General features: G+C 53.1%; 1 long non-coding RNA gene and 1 pseudogene across 1 annotated transcript; one reads left to right on the top strand and one right to left on the bottom strand.

The window, feature by feature from the left end:
* The first annotated feature begins 304 nt into the window (after nucleotides 1-304).
* Nucleotides 305-3,914, top strand: LOC132239870 (uncharacterized). The gene is made up of 3 exons (XR_009454175.1): nucleotides 305-550; nucleotides 700-865; nucleotides 1,816-3,914. It is a non-coding gene; the product is annotated as an uncharacterized LOC132239870 (long non-coding RNA).
* Nucleotides 3,915-8,638: 4,724 nt separating this feature from the next.
* LOC132239046 (ribosomal protein uL24-like) lies at nucleotides 8,639-9,243 on the bottom strand (annotated as a pseudogene).
* Nucleotides 9,244-18,935: the final 9,692 nt, after the last annotated feature.

An 18,935-nucleotide genomic window follows, 5' to 3' on the forward strand; every position in this document is an offset into this window, starting at 1 on the left:
CCCCGAAGTGACTGAGCCTTCAGCCTCAGAGTCCGTTCTGGCCCAGGCCCTGCTCCTCCCAGGGTCCAGACACGGCAAGGAGGGAAGGGTCCTGGGTTTGGTTAGAGGAAGGGGTGCGCCAGGAGCTGAGGGTCAGGCCCTGACATGATGCCCTCCCTAGTTCCCCCCAAACACCCTTGCCCTCAGGTACTGGAGGGGAGGGGGAACCAAGAGGGAAGAGACTAATTCTGTCTGTGGGGGAGCGAGGGGGCGGCTGAGGCAGTGGGAGGGGGTGTGGTGGGAAGGCAGCTGGTGGGAGAAGCTGGGTGTGGACAGAACCCTCACCAGCACCTCTCAAGGGGCAGCCCCTCCATTACGGCTCAGACAGCCATGCCTTCCCCCGGAGAACTGCAGCCCCAGTGCAGGGCGGCCCCAGGCTGGTCTCGAAGACCCCAGCAGAATTCTAATTTCCCATTTATCTGTGCAGCTTCTCAGCGATGTTAAAGGGGAATGCTCCGCAGTTGGCTCCCAGGCTAATTGGATCTGGGCTCCTCTCTCTCTCCTGGGCAAGGTAGGTGGGGGGCGGGGCGGGAAGGATGGGCTGAGGCAGCACTGATGGGGGAGGAGATGCTGGGGACCTGGGCTGGGCTGGGCTCCGTGTTGGTGGCTGTGGTCTTGGAGTCCAAACCCCTGGTCACAGTGACTGCCATGTGCCTCGAGCAAGCCTCTGCCCCTCTCTGGATGCCCACATTCCCTCATCTGCCATGATGATGACGACGACAGCAACAACACACCCGTTGCTCACCCAGCATTTCCCAGGCACCAGGCGCTCTTCTCAGTGTGACACGTGTCAGCTCTCCTCTGGTCCCCGCAGCAGCCCAGCGCGGTAAGGATTATGTTCCACTGTACCGATGAGCGAACTGAGGCACAGCGGCATCAGTAACCTGCCCGCAGTCTAGCCCAGCCGTGGGCAAACTACGGCCCGCGGGCCGGATCCGCCCGTTTGAAATGAATAAAACTGAAAAAAAAAAAAAAAAAAAAAGACCGTACCCTTTTATGTAATGATGTTTACTTTGAATTTATATTAGTTCACACAAACACTCCATCCATGCTTTTATTCCGGCCCTCCGGTTCAGTTTAAGAACCCATTGTGGCTCTCGAGTCAAAAAGTTTGCCCACCCCTGGTCTAGACAGTGCCCACCATGAATCCTTCAATGTGCCTGGAGTCCCAGTTTTTAAATCCTAGTTACACCCTTATAGACCCGGCTGGGGTGTGGAGAGCTCTCTGTGCCCATTTTTCAAACAGGGACACCGAGGCCCAGTGCACAGCTACTTTAGTAGGCTGTTCCTCCCACGAAGGCTCCCTGCCATTCCCTCCCACCTCGGGGACCAGGGTAGCAGGCTGGGTTTTCAGCTGGTGCACTTGGTGCCGGGATCTGAGGTGGGACAGGGGTCCCCACTCCCAGCGCCTGCCTCTCCTCCATCAGCCGGGCCGCTCCCCTTGCCTCAGGCCTCACCCCAGCATCCTCTAGGCCTGCTGGGGCGCCTTGCCCCACACTTCCTGAGCACAAACCCTTCCCAGAGGACCCCCAGCTGCAAAGCCCATGCCTCTGCAGATCCAGAGTGGAAAGACAGAGAGGAGAGAGAGCCGACCTCCACTGGAGCCTGTTCCCTAGCGACCCTAGAACCAGGCCCATTTTACAGACAAAGAAACTGAGGCTCCCATGCAGAGCTTAGTATAAGGTCTCACGGTGAGGACCTGGTTGAGCTGGGATTCAAACCCAGGCTTGTCTGATTCCATAAGCCTGAGCTCTTCATTGTGCTCTCCTGTGCCAGAGGGAAGTCAGGACTTGGAAGGTCCAGCGATGGAGGCCCTGGACCACGGCCCCAAGGACGTGGTGACAGTGGAAGGAGTTCCAGGCTGGAAACCAGGGGACCTGGATTTAAATCTGTACTCAGGCCCAAACCCGCTGTGTGATACTTTATTTCTCTGAGATCAAAGGCAATGGAGAGAGTAATAGTACCTACCTGAGGGGTGGTTGTACGGAATATGACAGGAACTGTAAACAGAGCACTTATCACAGTGCCTGACACATAGTAGGTGTTCAGTCCGGGCTTGTCACCGTTTCCCCGGGCAAAGTCCACACCAGCCTCCCAAGACTGCGGGAGCAGCACATGGGAAAGCACCGCGTGCAACGCCCTCTCCTTTCAGATGGAGAAACTGAGGCCCGGGGTTGCAACGAGTGAGTGGCAGGGCAGGACGCAGCCCCGGGTCTCCCAGCAGCCTCGCTGCCAGGCCGGGGTGATGGTTCTCCTTCCAGTCTCCTTTCGCCCCGTGCGTCCCCATCTGTCTGGCGGGGCGTCTCTCCCCTAGGAGGCCAGCTGGAGGGCTGACCCTGGCAGTCCTTTCTCGCCCAGCTGCTGGCAGGAACCAGCCTGGATAAATGCAAAGAGGCCCCTCTGGAGGCTGCTCCTGCCGCGTCCCCCCCCCTCCGTCCTAATGTTAATTTTGCCAGGGCCTTGATAAATCTTCCTGTCGCCTCCATCCGCCCGAGACATAGATCTCATCTTATAGAGAGGTGACACTTCTGCCCTTTGGGACCAGCTATCAATTTCAGGCGGTGACCGAAGTGGAGAGCAATGAAGAACCAGGCAGGCCCTTCTAACCCCTTCTGCCGCCTGAGCCTTCCCTCCACCCAGGGGAGCAGCCCTCCTGAGCAGCCATCGCCTGTCCTTCAGAAGAGGTGCGGGCCCAGCCCTGGCTCTCAGCATCGCTGCCACGCACACCTTCGGCCTGCCAGCCGGCACTTCCTCACCCGAGGCTTGCCCAGGCTTCCAGAACCGCCCGCTGCCCGCTGCCCGGCCGGAAGAGCCACGGAATACTGTCCAGGGAGCAACTCTTACCTGCTGACCTTTGGGGGTGGACACCCTGAGCTGTGAGTTCTTCACCGGCTCCCAGAATTCCCCAGTGGAGTTAAGCTCCAGTTGTTAAGGGGCCCCTCATTGGCTGTCTTTCTGCCCCATCACTTCCCCACCTGACTGCTGGTGCTTCCTGGGAGCGCCTCCCAGATAAGCGATTTGCCCTGGAGCCCTTTTCTGTGGGTCCCTTCTGCAGGAACCCGCACAAAGACACTCAGAAAACACTTTCTAGCAGCTCGTGATGGGAAGCACTCTAGTCAGCAATGGAGGTGCAGCAAGAGGTTTGGCGTGTGTGTTCCTTGCTCCTGGGTCAATTTTCATTCAAGCTGGAACACATCTCTGGGAGGCCTTGTCCCAGTTGTACCGATGAGGAAACAGATTCTCAGAGAGGTGAAGTGACTTGCCCAAGGTCACACAGCCAGCAAACAAGAGTCACTTTTCAAACTCAGACAGCACACCATCTCATTCCCTGGACTCTCCCTCCTGGGTAGAGAGACATGACCTGGAGGCAGGGTTCGCCTCCAGGTGTGATCATCAGCTCAGTAGATCACACCTGGAGTCTTACTGCTGGGCAGCCTTCTGCAAGGTGCTAAGGACACCACCATGAAAAGCTGCAGTTCCTGATCTCCAAGGGCTGAGATCGGGCGGGGGAGATGGATGCAGGAGAGACAGTATGGCTGGGACCCCTCCCAGAATGCACTGCAGCATCTTTCTTACACTACTCTCTTCTTAGAATCTTGGGAGCTTTGTGCTGGGAGGCATCTGAGGGACTGTCTGCTTCAACACCCTTATTTTATAGATGAGGCAGTTGAAGCCCCAAAGAGATAGGGACTCCCTGGAGATCAGACTCCAGGGCCCGGCTCTTGTCTTGGAATTCTGCTGAGCATCGCCCACCATGCCCCCTAAGCTGTGCTTTGGTCTTGCCCTGCAACTCCCCAAGACAGCCAGAGGCCCCATCAGGCTCATAAGCAGTTCTCAAAACCCAGAAGCCTCCAAGTTAAAAAAACAAAACAAAACAGATTTTACCACATAAAATGTTTAAATTTTTGTACAACCTGAGGGGGGAACAAAGGTACAGACTTATGAGAAAATATTGGCATATAGCAGATAAAGGGTTAATAGCCTTAACATACAAAGAGCTTTTACTGATCAATAAGAGAAAGACAAACATTCATTTTTCAAAAGTGGACAAAAGAGATGAGCAGGAGATGCCAATCTAAGGAGATCTAAGGAGTTGATGCCAGAGCTTTGAACCTCTGCGGCTCCGGAGGGTGGTAAAACTGTTACTACTTGTTAAATAAATGCTTATTCATTATTAAAAGATCCATTTGTGGTGCAGGTCGCACATTACTGCTTGTTAAACCCGTTAAAGTGCTGGAAATCCTCCCAGATGCTTTATTTACAGTTACAATAGCAGAAGAAGGTGGCCGAATGCCAGAGCCATGGCCCCATGGTGGGACCCACTTCCTGCCCATCCCCCAGCCCCGTGCCTCTGGTCCCTGAGTCCCACGCAAGTGACCTTAAAACCAAATTGCCTCTGCAGCTCGGATGGGGCAGACCAAGGAGGAGCATGGCAGGAAGGGCTAGGCTGGGAGCCTGGCCCTGCCCTTGGCTGACTATGTGATCTCTGCCAATGCTGGGGGTGAGGGGTGGGGGTTGGGGGGGTGAGCAGCAGCGGGAGACTTGGCACCTACCATCTTCGCTGCCCCTCCCCTATTTGGAAGGGCAGCTGCTGACCTCATTAACTGGAACTCAATTAAGGGGGCCTTTAAAGTGACTCAGGACAAAGATCCCACTTTACAGATGGAAAGCCAGAGGCCCAGAGAGGAGCAGGGATGTCACCCAGCCCTGTCAGGACTAGCACCCAGGTCTCTGCACTCCTCCTCTTTCCCCCTGAAAGAGAAGCAGAGGCCAGGACAGCTGGGGTCCTGTGTTTCAGGAGTTCCCTGCCCCAGCATCCTCACGTCCCAGCCTCCCTCTCCTCCTCCTGGATTCCCTGGAGGTCCCTCCCCTCAGGGTGGTCTCACCCCGCAGGAGGCGAGTCTGTCCAGCCAGCAGTGTCCTCCAGCCAGCTGGACCCCTTTGTCTCTGCTCTGAAGTCGGCCCGGCCCTGGGTGAGCAGCTGGACGCTCTCCACTCCTGCCTGCCCTCCCAGCCGCGCGGCCCTTCGGCGGCAGCATGGCCCTCCTCAGGCAGTGCCCGGAGGGGCACCGAAGTACTACTGAACACCTGCTCTGTTTCACCAGGTGCTTTTTTACATCCTTTATCTTTTTTAAAAATGTGTTTATTGATTTCAGAGAGGAAGGGAGAGGGAGAGAGGGATAGAAACATCAATGATAAGAGAACCGTTGATCGGCTGCCTCCTGCACACCCCACACGTGGGATTGAGCCCGCAGTCTGGGCATGTGCCTAGGCGGACACTCAGCTACTGAGTCACACTGGTTGGGCCACATCCTTTATTTTAATGACTCCTGTTCTATGACTCTGAGCTGGAGACTGTGTGCCAGGTGCTGGCAGTGAGCAGGTCAGGGTTTGGGCCAGCTTCCGCCACTTCCTGCGTGACTCCAGGCAAGCCATGGAACCTCTCTGAGTGTTTCGGTAAACGGGGGTGTTGTGAGCAAGCAATTACTAATAAATGAAAAGTATTAGCACAGGACCTAGGACATGGGGAGGTCAATCAAGAGTCACTGCTATTTAACTTTTTTTAATATCTGAAAAGTGGGCTTAATCATATCTACCTGAGGGTTCTTGCCGGGAGGCAATGACACAATGTGTCTGAAGCATTTGGCAAAATACCCTGGGCGAGACCAAACATGGCAGCCGTGACCTGGTTCATCGGTGGACAAGGGGCCCGCCCTGGTGGCTCTCAGTTCTCACCAGGGAGTGACCACCTACTAAGACCCCACCTGGGGTGTGGCCCAAGCTGGGGACCTGAGGACGGCAGCATCCAGAACGGGTGGGCGCGGGAGCCCTGGAAGACACACATGATCGATACTAAGCCAATCTCTTACAAGATTACCCAGCCTCTGGTATCCAGTCATAAAGAAAATCACTCAGCACACTGGGGAGATGTGAAAAATGCCGTGGATCACAGTTTGGGATGTTCCGAGTGAGAGTAAGTGAGTTCGGGATTGTTTCCTGCAGTAAATAATTCATCCACTTTAAATTTCGTTTTTTCTTGCCAACGCCCTCCCTCCCGCCTCTGTCTCGCTGTCTCTCTGGGCAGCTCCCTCTCAAGCCTGCTCTCTCCGAGCCTCCCACCCCTACTTCTGTCCAGGGCACCCCAGCAGCCAGCAAGGAGCTCATAATGCAAACGTTTTGAGTCTGTTAATGACACTAATCGTCTTTCCCAGCTAATTAGTAAGGCTGCCAAGAAACACGCCTTTGTTAGTTACCAAGGCCAAGGACCACCCAGGCAGGAGAGAGCCCAGTGGGGGCAGCCGTGGAAGAGCTGTAGCTATGCTGGGGAGTAGGCGGGAGCCGGGCGTGGCTGTGGCACCAAGAAGGGCCTGCCTGCTGGACTGAGAGTAGTCTGGCCAGGGGCAGCTCCTCCCATGGAGGACTCTGTCCTCTGCCCCATCTGCTACATCGTCCAGGGGTGCTGGGACCAGGCCAGGAGGCAGGGGAAGAGCTCTGGCTAGTGGTGGCCCCTTGCCACCACCACAGGCACTGCAGGACCCCAGTGAAAATCCTGGACCAAGTGTGCTCTAGAGTCAATTCTGAGACCAGGGCTGAGAAGCGGCTGATGGTAGGCACCGATGTAGAATCTCTTAGTGCATGGGCTCTGGGTCTCTGGCAGATGGCCACTCAACAGGCCGGTCCTGGGAGGTACTGGGCTCCCAAAGACACATCGGATGCTGCCCTGATGTCCAGGCGCTCATAGCTTGGTATGGGGAATGGACACTAACAGCCAGCATTTATTGAGCATTTACTATGTGCCAGGCACTGTGCTGAGAACTTATGTGCATTCATGGGTTCCAGTAAACCCGTGAGGTGTGTACTTTTTGGGGTTGAATTTTTAGTTTTTGGTAGGTACTCTTTTTATCCCCATTTTACAGGTGAGAAACCTGAGGTACAGAAAAAAAACGAGTAATTTGTCCACAGTTACAATAAGACAGAACCAGGTGGTGAACTCAGGGGATCCGAAGCCCACATGACCACGAAACGTCTAACAGAGAAGTAAAAAGATAGTTTTAATTCCGTGCGAGCCATGTTGGAATAGGGTACTTTCGGGAACCCAGAGAAAGCATGTCATGTGGTCTTGGGTGATCATCAAAGGCTTCCAGGAGGAGGTGGGCTTGGAGGGAGCCTTGAAGGGTGCATAGGAGTTAGCTAAGGGAGAAGGAGGTAGAAAGGAATTCCAAAAGGGTAGGTCATTGTGAGCAAAGTACCGAGGTAAGAAAGGGCAGAATTCAAGGGCTAGCGGTGACTGAGGGTAAGAGGAACCATGAGAGACCAAGCTGGGGAGACCGCAAGGACTGGATGTTATGTGGGTTGCATGGGAGCCATGCAAGAAGGGCAGCAGAGATGACCTGACTGTAGGAAGCCCCCGACTCCTCCCCCTCCCACCCCCCGCCACAGGATGAAGGAGGATTGAGGGGGAGACACAGGAGACTTGTGATAGGCCAGGGAAGGGCTGGCCAGGGATTGCGCTCAGGCCCTGTGCTGCTGGGGTTGGAGAAGAGGAGGCAAATTCAATAAGTGACTTGGAGGTAAGGGTGGGCAGAGCTGATGATGGATTGGATTGGAAGAGGGAGAGGGAGGACCCAGGAGGTGGGACCCAGCAGGGCCCAGGGGACAGGAGGAGGGCTGCCTTTCTCCCAGGCACCCGGGAGCCTGTGGGCCTCACAGCCTGCAGATGCAACCCCAGCTTGGGCTGTAGGGCCCAGCCGCCAGGAGCTGATAAGGCAAGAAGTGCCCCAGCCTGAAAGGCCCCTCAAATCCCACCATTGCAACTTCATTCCCTGGGTAAAGCATTGCCTGCTCTCTGATGGGAGATCGTATTATGCCTTAAACTTCTCTTACTCAGTGTTGAAGACTCAAATTACATATAATCTTATTTCAGGGGCAGCTTTCTGGGGGCCCTCCAGGCAGAATAAATTTTTCCCTCCTCTGTGGTCCCAGAGTGCCTTGTATGTTTGCTCAGCTCTGAGGTTATTAGAATTAGGGTTTTGTTCGTTTGTTGTTGTTTTTCAGTCTGTCCCCTGCGTTAGCTTGGGAGCTCCTGCAGGGGCAAGGTGATAAGAAGTCCTTTGTTTATATGTGTTTTCACAAATGAGGATAACTTTGCATGAATGCATTTTTAAAGTGCATTTTTATAGTAACAATAAAGGCCCAGTGCATGAAATTCATGCATGGAGTGTGTGTGTATGTGTGTGTGTGTGTGTGTGGGGGGGGGTCCCTCAGCCTGGCCTGCACCCTCTCACAATCTGGGACCTTTCGGACATCCCTCTCAAAATCCAGGATCACTGGCTCCTAACCACTTGCCTGCCTGCCTGATTTCACCCCTAAAACTCAAGCTGCTTCTTTTATTTTTAATATTTATATTTCTTCTTTATTTTTTATTTTAAAATTCAAGCTTCTTGAGAACATGAGGTGTTTAACATTATTCCACATTCCTTACAGAGAGCTAAGCATGGTAAACACGGCAAATACTTAATACTTATGGGCTTCTATACAAACACTTTCCAACTAGGAATGTTTTATTTTTAATTTTTATTTATCTTTGAATTAAGAAGCATTTCCAATTTTTATTCATAAAATTAATCCAAACAGCAACAATAGATATACAGAGCCACATATCAATAACAAACCAGGAAGGAAACAAAATATTCCAGAGACATCTTGAACAATTTTAAAGGAATACACACCAGGCTAAAAACCTACAGCTACACCATGGTTACACAACAGGGTACATTTATTCCTGCTTTTTCTCAATAAGTTCTTCCTTGTATTTGCCTTTCTCTTTTCCAACTTGTCGAGATTTGGCTTTGCGTTCAATAATTTTTCCCGATCTGTGTCCAGCTGTAGCCTGGTGGTAGCCACCCTGCGGGGTGGATGCCCACGCGGACAGTGTGCGGAGCCTTCTCGCGCTGCACCCGCTCCATGTAGATGGCATGTTTCTTCCTGTGCACCTGCACTGCCTTGCCGTTGCTGACCTTTGTAGTGTCCTCAACCACCCGGACCTCGTCGTCCTCGCAGATGGGCACGGAGCGGACATTGTACTTCTGCCGCAGCTCCTTGGAGAGCGGGGAAGGCATGATCTTGCGGGGCACGTGGAGGGGGCGTTGAAGTGGCATTTGTGGTTTTTGATGCGTCCGAGGTCACGAAGGGGTTGAACTTCATGGTGACCGTCAGGCGCCAGAAGTGCTCCCCAACCAGGAATGTTTTAATAGGGAGCCTCCAAAAGCTTGCACTGGAAAACCTAAGAGTAGAGAGCTCAGACTTCAGGCACCAGTACCTATTCGCAGGATTTCTATCCCAATGAAACTCTAATTCTGAGCTCTCGACAGTCTGGACAAACTGCCCTTCACTATCTATCTCCAAAGTTTCTTATTCGTCACTCTCCCATTTTCCTCCGCTTCAAACCAAGGTAACAAACGAAACCTTCAATTCTGATCTTCCTGCCGCAAGGGAACAGCAAACCTCAATCCAATAACTTCCCGCCAGAAGTCACGTCCAAATACCAGAGACTGAGGACTCCAGGCTGACTCTGTGCATGCGCAGTAACAGCTCACGGCCTAGCCTAGGCGCCCTGCGGCCTCCACAATCCCACAATCCTCTGGTCGCCCAGGCGGCCTCCACAATCCCACAATCCTCTGGTCGCCCAGGCGGCCTCCACAATCCCACAATCCTCTGGTCGCGTACTTCCGGCTTTTCTAGCTCCTCCTTAAGTGTGTTTCCTTCGTCCAGGGGTGGGCAAACTTTTTGACTCGAGGGCCACAATGGGTTCTTAAAGTGGACCGGAGGGCCGGAACAAAAGCATGGATGGAGTGTTTGTGTGAACTAATACATGTTAACACTGCTGCTGGTGAAGGAGTGGAGGGGAGAGCAAGAGAACCCTCCGCTCTTTCGGTTCCGCGGGCCGGATAGAACAGCCCAAGGGCCGATCCTGCCCGCGGGCCGTAGTTTGCCCACGGCTGGTCCAGGGCCTCTGGCTGGAGAGGATTTTCCCGTTTTGGCGTTGGTAGCTGTTTACTATTTGGAACCAGTGAAGTGTCGGGAGTCCTGCCGCTGCCGTGACCATGTGGGTCCCAAGCGCACTCGTGAAACAACCGCCATTCAGCCCACGTCCCGGTTCGCAAGGAGAAAGGTACTGTGCTGGGCCGTTTCCAATCGGGTCTTCCTCTTCCTTCCCCAGCACACCCCACACCTACCCCAGGCCGAGCACCCCAACCCCGCAGACCCTTAAGGCCTCCCCCTATTTCTTCCACTTTCCCCATCAAACTCGCACCCTATCGCGTTGCCTAGAGGCGCCCCTAACCGCTCCTGGGGGGCGGGCCAGCCTGGGCGAGGGGCCGTGGTGTCTGGTCTCTGGTCGTTCGTTGTTCTGGTGTTATGGTAGCTGGCTTTTTATATATATAGAAGATTGTTGTTTTGTGGGGGTCTTTTTGGTCTTCAGCTCTGTTTCAACACATATATAGATTCATGTAACCACCATTTGACTGCACTTTGAATCCACATAAATAGTATTATACTATAAATCCCCATCAGTTTCCGACTCCTTTCATTTCATGTTTTAAAGACTCCATCACTGTGTACACGTCTGTTGCACCAACAGCTGCCCAGACCTCCATGGTGTGTCCCCACATCTTCCCTGGGAGGACACCGGAGTCACCTCCAGCTTCCCCACCACGGACAATGTTGAGATGAGCACCCCAGACTTGTCCCTGGGAGCCATGCCAAACATCTCCCTGGAATTTATACCCAGTAGCAGGATCCCTGGGGCTTAGGGTCAGTGTATACCTAATGGTCTCTAAATCCCATGTCACTCACAAGCGTCATAAGCTATATAGCGACAGGACGCACGGATGGGGCTGTTCCAGGTGTTAAAATGCTGACATCCTTCCTCTCTGGTGGGTAAATAGCTGCTTCTCTGTCATCCAAGTCTCCTGAGGGCTCACTTCAACTCCTTGACCCCAGCTCCTCCCAGAACCCCTGGCTTTTCTCAGGATCCAGCAAGGAATGGGTTGCATCTGACCCGGCAAGGTCTTCCAGGGTCCTGCTCCAGTTCCCAGTGTCCATTCTTGACTGTGACACATTTTGAATATCATCCTTGTCCATGACCCTGTGTAAGGGAAAGAGCTGGAAAAGGGCTCCAGAGGTGAAGGTCAAGTCCACCCCAGCCAGTCTCTGGCAAGCTCTCTCCCCTACTGGATTCCCGCAGCAGGAGACCAGCACTTGAGGGCTTGCCATGCCATCTGGAAACAGCCTCGCGTAATCCTGAGAGCTAGGCAGTGGTTCTCCCCATTTGATAGATGAAGAAACTGAGGCCCAGGGAGTGACTGTAACTTGCCCAAGGTCACAAAGTGAGTGAGGAGCAGACAAGGAAGTTTGAGGGGACTCCACTCCACACCGCACCACATGCAGTAAAATGCGCCAGCCCCCCACCTCACACATCTTTTATGCATGAGTATGGGAGAGATGAGCTGGATTGCACTTGACTAGTTGGCACAGCGCTATGTTGTGTAGATATTTAAACACTCAATAATTTAGATTTTGCCATTACTTTTGGAGCTAATCTTTTTTTTTTTTTTTTTCATTCACATCTCGAACTTTTTTTAGATAGGGACTTGACAAGAAGATCCAGGGCTATTTATTCTGAATACCTGAACGTCACATGTGGTCCTGGGCCCTGCCAGTCACTGGGCCGAGGCTGTCCCTCTGTCTCAATGATGGGCCCTGGTGGCCCCAGCTGCAGTCCATCTGGGGAGGAGAGAGATACAGAGGTCAGTCAACCTGGGGCCTGGCCCTCTCCGGGCTCCCAGGTCTGCCCTTGAGGCTCAAGATTCCCAAAGGCCAAGGTCCTGTAGGTCCCGTAGCATTGAGCTCAGGCAGGCTGGGCGGCTCAGCACAGTGATTCTCCGAGGCTAGCAGGCGGCAAGCAGTGGGAGACTCCTGGTGGAGGCTGAAAGTTATTGGTGGGTTTTTGTTTGTTTATTTGTTTATTGCTGGTTTATTTATTGTCTGTTTTTAAGGTGGAGAAGCAGAGGAAAGAATGGTGGCTTGGGATGCCAGGATTACAGGCTTAGAAACCTGGTCCAAATTAATAACAGTGGCAACTAATACCTGCATCTGTTGGGCATCTAGTAGACGTCAGGCACTATATTCCCAGGATCTGATTTAAGCTGTTTCGGGGTGCAGGCAGGGCATAGGTGCAAAATATGGAAGAGCCAGTACAGCATGTGTGGGTCCATCAGAACATGCAGACCCTTGAGGCTCCCAGGGGGCGTTGACCTTGAGGTTTTCGGTCATAGCAATGGGAGGTGCCCCTAAGTGGGACAGAGGTAGTCACAGGAAAGAGCACTAGACCCACTGGCTATTTGCCGACCACCATGAAAGTATTTACAACATTTAACAAGCCCACGGAATACCAAGTCATGATAACCAGCACTGTCAGCATCGTGTCCACTTCACAGTCAAGGAAACTGAGGCTCAGGGAGATAATGGTGACTTGCACCTCTAGTCAGGGCAGGCTACCTGAATTCAGACCTAGGTTGGGCTCACTCCAGGCTCATACTTTTCATTATTAGGCCCCTAATGTTTACTTCGCTGTCCCAGCCCAGAGGACTCATGTTCTAAGTATTCCTATTCCCCAAATGCCTTAACATAGTCCTTCCAGCTACAGTCTCCAGCTCAAAGGTTGGCAGCCTGGGTGGGAGGAGGAGAAGAGTGAATTGGGCCATAGCCCAGGACAGTCATGGCACCACTCTCAGGCCTGGCAGCCGCTGGCACCTGGCTAGCCTCTCATCTCCCTGGGCTCCAGGTGAGAGGAGAGGGAGCCAGGACCTCCGGGGACCGGGCAGCGTGGCTTCCTCTGATTCCCTGGAGGCCGCCTGCTCTGAGCCCAGAATTACGAGCAGCCAGCGGTGGCCAGTGCTCCGGGGCACCCAGGACAGCAGCCTCGAGCTGCCCACTTCCACCTGCCCAGCCTGAGCCTCTGCCAGGGCTCCCCTCCTGCCAGGTTCCCAGGACGGGCCAGAGCAGGAGAGAAGCGGAGGGAGGCTCTGGGCCACAGGAAACAGTGTAAAACCAGGGCACCAGGGACTCAGACCCAAGAGGGGCCGGGGTGGGGATGGGGCTCCGGAGTCTGGGGTGGGCAGAGAGTGAGCGCCCCGAAAAGCACAGAGCTTTTCCTGAGGGCCTTTCCCTGAGGGAGGTGCAGTCTGCTGGGGTTCAGGCCTCAAGGTGAGAGCTGCGGGGGGCCGGTGAGAAAAAGCAATGAATTTAAAAGGAATTAGTCAGGAGGAGGTGACAGGCCCATTCTGAAGCAAGATGAATGGGTTTCAGTTGGCGAAAATGATTCTAATTTATAATCTGCTTCTTGCTGCCGCTCGCCAATTAATTCTCTATAGATACATAAATAGGCCGCGTGTTTGCTTTGCTTCAAACATAATAAACATTACACTCTGTCCTCTTCTTTTGTGCCGGTTCCTGTCACGGCATTAGTCCCCACAGCTAATTCCTCACACCTGTCTCTGCCACTCAGGGGAGCGGGGCTGAGTGGGGGGGAAGTGCCCGGCTCCAGAAACTCCTGGCACCAGGAGATAAATGACCCACCCCAAAGCTGTGGGCATACGCAGGGAGCCTGGGCACCCACTTGCTCAGAAGAAGCCCAGGGAGGGGAGGAGGGGGGACAGCAGGAGGAAGGGGAGTCCCCCAGCCTCCTCTTGAGCTTTCTATGCCACACTCCCAGCAGGGAAGGACAGGGGAGACAGAACCTGCCTTCATTTCTTTTGGTCCTTCCATCATTTGTCTCCAGCTCACCGCGCTCCCCAGCCTGACATACTTGCCTCCCTCCTGGCTCTTCCTCAAACACACCTGGCCCGCCCCTGCTCCTGGCTTTTGCACTTGCTGTTCCCACTGCCTGGACAGCTTTTTCTTTAAAAAAAAAAATATATTTTTTTTTTATTGATTTCAGAGAGGAAGGGAGAGGAAGAGAGAGATAGAAACATCGATGATGAGATTCATTGATTGGCTGTCTCCTGCACACACACTACTGGGGGTCAAGCCTGCAACTCAGGCATGTGCCCTTGACCAGAATCGAACCTGAGACCTTTGAGTCCAGAGGCTGATGCTCTGTCCACTGAGCCAAACTGGCTAAGGCAAACGCTTTTTCTCTAAAGAGCCACCTCCTTCGTGCCTTTCTTTATATGTCTTACCTTGTAGTGCAATATTTTTCTGACCCCCTTTCCCAAACGTGGATTCCTTCTTGGAAATTCTGTGCCCCTTTCCTGCTTTAAATGCCTCCTTAGCACTATCACCATCTAATGTACTATTTGTTTTACTAGTTTCTCTTGTTGTCTTCCCCAAGTGGAATGGAAGTCCATGGGCTCTCTATCTCTGTGTTCACTGCTGTACCCTCAGGGCCTGGCACATAGCAGATGCTCAGTAAATATTTGCTGAGTGAATGGATGAATGAATAAGGTGGGGATGGGATGGGAGGACAGACCCGATGGAGCCCAGGGATTGAAATGATAACTCCAGCTCATCAGCTACCTGACCCCTGAGAGGTAGGCAACACTGAGGTGCAGGGAGTCGGGGTTGACTTGCCCAGGTGACACATGAGTTAGTGATGGAGAGGGGACTAGAATCTCCTCCATCCAGGCAGGATGCTGGGGAAACTGAAACTCAGGGAGATGGTGTGTCTCACCCAAGGTCATACAGTTATTTATTCATTGTAACTACCCTGTGCCAGGCTCAGTTCTAGGAGATGAGGATGCACCAGTGACCAAGGCAGGTAAGATCCCTGCCCTCACAGAACTCACAGTCTAGAGGGGGACCTGGGCATTGGACAAGTTAACAAATCAGTGAAAGTGTCAGTGCTAATCAAGAGCCAAGAAGAGAAGTCAACCAGGTGAAAAGATAGAGAGCGATGTCCAGGGTGAGGTGGAGTGTGTGTGTGTGTGTGTGTGTGGGGGGGGGGGCGTCATTTTACTTGAGTGGCCAGGGAAGCCCCTGTAAGAAGGAGCCTGAGCAGAGACCCCACTGACGAGAATAAAGCCTTGTGGACACAGAGCAGGATTTCCATTCACATCAGCCTGCTCCGAAGTGCGTGTTCTTCCCCAGTTGAACTGTGTTGTCACTGAAAACGAGCATTCAGTGAGGAGTGAGGTGACAGTGAGGAGACTATCAAGTGAAGTCAGAGGCACTCGCTTTCAGTGGATGACATGTGAGTTGGGGCCTGAAACCTGGGCGGTGGGGAGAGAGAACCAATAGCAAGAGCCTCTCAAGTAGGGGCCAGCACAGGAGCGAAGGCCTGGAGGCGGGGATGGGGAGGTTCAGGCAGAGGTAACTGGCTCTGGGGGAGGGAGGGGAGAAGCACTGATTTGTAGTGTGTGCCAATTTTCATGGTGTAAATACTCTCAACAGGGCCAATTTCAAGGGCTTGGAAAACTGGCTTGGAAAATTCCTGAAAAATCCAATAATTGGCTTTGATGAGCTAGTTCAAGCCAGCTCCAGCGGTTTTGGGTACCAAATAAGGGTGCTGGCCAGATGGCATCCATATAGGGGAAGAGCAAGAAATGGTTGGAAGAAGTATGTATGGAGCAGAAAATTCCTGGACTCTACTAACTGGAAGGGTCCTCAGTCGTTATGAATTTGCCTCTCTTTCTGACTTCACAGAATAGAAAACCAATGCCAGGAGAGAGCCAGGGACTTATCCCAAAACACGCAGAGAGTTGGGGCCAGAGCCAGGACTGGGAGGCGAGCTCAGACTCCTCAGGGTAACCTCTCTGCTGCTGCTTCTTTTTTTAATTTTATTTTTCAATTATAGTTTGCATTCAATATTGTTTTGTGTTAGTTTCAGGTGTACAGCATAGTGGTTAGACAATCATATACTTTACAAAACGATCCCCCTGGTATTTCAAGTACCCATCTGTCACCATACATAGTTATTGCAATATTATTGACTATATTCCCTATGCTGCACTTTACAGCCCCGTGACTATTTTGTAACTACCAGTTTTCACTTCTTAATCCCTTCACCTCCCCCCCCCACCCCCCCCACCCCCGCCAGCTCCCTAGCCCCTCTCTGCTGCTTCTTAAAGGGTCATGATCCTTGATGGCTCCATCAGGCCTGACAGCCAAGGACTCTGCCACCCATGTGAGGCAGGGAGAGGGAAGCAATAAGGGATGTGTATTTCAGGTCCATTGAAGGGCAGAGGTGGGAGAGAGAGCTTAATGCCAACTGGTACAGTGATACTTAAGCTGGGTTTTGAAGGGTAAATAGGAGTTTTCCAGCAAGAGAAAGGAAGGAGGAGATCTCCAAGGGGCAGGAGTGGCATTATAAAAGTTCAGTGTGTGATAAGCAAACTAAAAGCATTTGGCATGACTGGGATGTCAGGGGCAAGAAGAAAGCAACGAGAAATGAAGCCAGAGAGGTGATGCCCTGCTCCTCACGCTGAAGCGATAATGGTGGGCTTTCAGGCAGCCTCAGAGGAGCTATTTCTAGATGTGCCCTCCTGTCTCATCAGAAGCAGGCGAGCGAGGTCCTCTTCCCGGTGAGTGAGGGCCTGCCATGGGGGATGGCCAGGTTCCCCAGCATCACGGCCTTTCCCTGCAGGTTCTCCGCGAGTCACTCCTCCCAGGGCAGGTCTCTCCCTCCCCGGCCCCTGCTGATCCCCCTTCCCCTCCTGCTGGCTGCTCTTCTCCAGGCCAGGAATAGAACCTCACATCTGACAATCTCAGTGGTGTTTAAATTTAATGGGCCCTCCTCCCTTTTTCCTCCTCAGCACCTGGGCTGGGTGCTCTGCAGCAGCCCTGGGAGAGGCAGTTGAATAATGCAGGGAGAGTGGAGTGTTTGAAGTGTTGGGGTGGGGGGGAGGCCTTGTGTGTGGCAGGACTGACTCACCTTGCACCCCAGGGAAGGGGGTTCAGGAGGGATGGTCCGGGCGCTCAGGGCCTGCTCCCCTCTCATTGTGTCGTAGGCCCTTCAAGAATGCCCCAGGAGCCCTACTTCCATCTCCATGCAGCCATCTGAGGGTGAGACTCGGCCCCAGAGGCTAGCTGGGCTGAGGGGGAAGGACTGGAAGAAGGGGAGGCATGTCTTTCCCAGTGGACTGTCCTGGCTTTGGACTTGGTTCTAGAGAGAGAGAAGAGGGGCAGAGCGTGTGTGGGAGGCAGAGGGTTGGGGAGCCCCTTCAGGGAGGTGGGATGCAGGTAGAGATGGAGGGCTGGGTGCCTCAGCAGCTGGGTGGGTGGCTCCAGGTGTAAAACTGGGCTCCCTGCCTGGCTGTGTCCGCTGTCCATGGTGCTGCCTCAGTTTGGGTCCTAGATGGCCATGCTGGACTTGCCCTCCTTGACCTAGAAGTTCCCTAAACCTGGGCTCCTGCCTCTGCCTCAGCCCACCAGACCCCTGAAAACTAAGCAGCCTTTCAATTTTGTAGCTTTGACACCTTTTCAGCCATTTTTTCCCCTTCCTTCACTCATTCATTCAACAAGGTTTTACTGAGCATCTACTATGTGCTGTATCCACAGGACACAGCAGTGAAAAAAACAGACTCAGTCCTTATCCCCCTTAACTGTGTTCCATTCCTGTGCCCACTGCCTTGAGGAGAAAGGTGGAGCACTGGGAGGGATCTAGGCTTTTATTTATTTATTTATTTATTTATTTATTTATTTATTTATTTATTTTTGAAAGAGAGACATTTGTTGGTCCACTTACTTATGCATTCATTGGTTGATTCCTGTATGAGTCCTGATTGGGGACTGAACCCACAAACTTGGTGTATCTGGACGATGCTCCAACCAACTGAGCTACTTGGCCAAAGTGGGACCCAGGCTTTAATCCCTATTGTGTCCCTGACTTGTTCTGAGTCCTCTGGCAACCCCCCCCCCCCTTTAAATCTGGGTGTCTCCATCTGGAACATAGGGCTAATAACCTTACCTTGCGGAGTTGTTATTCTTTTTTAAAATATATATTTTATTGATTTCAGAGAGGAAGAGAGACGGAGAGAGAAAAACATCAATGATGAGAGAGAATCATTGATTAGCTGCCTCCTGCACACCTCCCCTGGGGATGGAGCCTGCAACCTGGGCATGTGCCCTGACCGGGAATCGAACCGTGATCTCCTAGTTCATAGGTCGACACTCAACCACTGAGCCATGCCAGCTGGGCTGGAGTTGTTATTCTTAATAAGTACAGCAGACACTCATTCTAAGTGTCCTACATTGATTCACTCATTCAGTCCTCCCCCAGCACTTAGATGTAGGCACTGTTATCATCATCCCCATTTTACTAGTATCTTTGAGGAAACGGAGACATGGAGAGGTACAGTCACTTGCCCAGGATGACACAGTTGGTAAATGGGCGATGGGATTTGAACCCAGACTGTCTGGCTCCAGAATGCACGCGATGTGTTTAGGCGAGCAGCAAGCTGAGCTCTGAGAGCAGGTGGCTCCCTGCAGGCTGGCTGCTCCCCTCCCTCTGCCCCCTCTTCTGGCAGCCGGTGGGATCGCTCCCTGGCTGGCAGCCCCCTCTCCCCCAGGGAGTCTGCTTTCCTCCCCACCCCTGTGCTTGGTTGCCTAGTGTAGGAAGCCAGGGTTGGCAGAGGTGTAGAGTCCCTTGCGAGGGACCTCCATCCTTGTCTCTGTCCCTGGTCCCTTCCTGGGAGGGGCTGGGGTGCACCCTGACTGCCCCCCCGCGCCCCCCCCCCCCTCCGGCGGGCTGGCGGTCCTGTGCTTGCGCTGACATTTCTTTGGTTGTTCATGTCACTGGCCCTTCAGCCTGTGCGGTTTTACAAATGTGCTGGCGAGATGAAAGCACCAGGAACAGCGACTGGAGAGCAAGTTCGGAAAAGCTTTTAACTTCCAGCTCC

The sequence above is a fragment of the Myotis daubentonii genome, chromosome 8, assembly GCF_963259705.1.
Source record: "Myotis daubentonii chromosome 8, mMyoDau2.1, whole genome shotgun sequence".
In the NCBI taxonomy this organism is placed as follows: Eukaryota; Metazoa; Chordata; class Mammalia; order Chiroptera; family Vespertilionidae; genus Myotis; species Myotis daubentonii.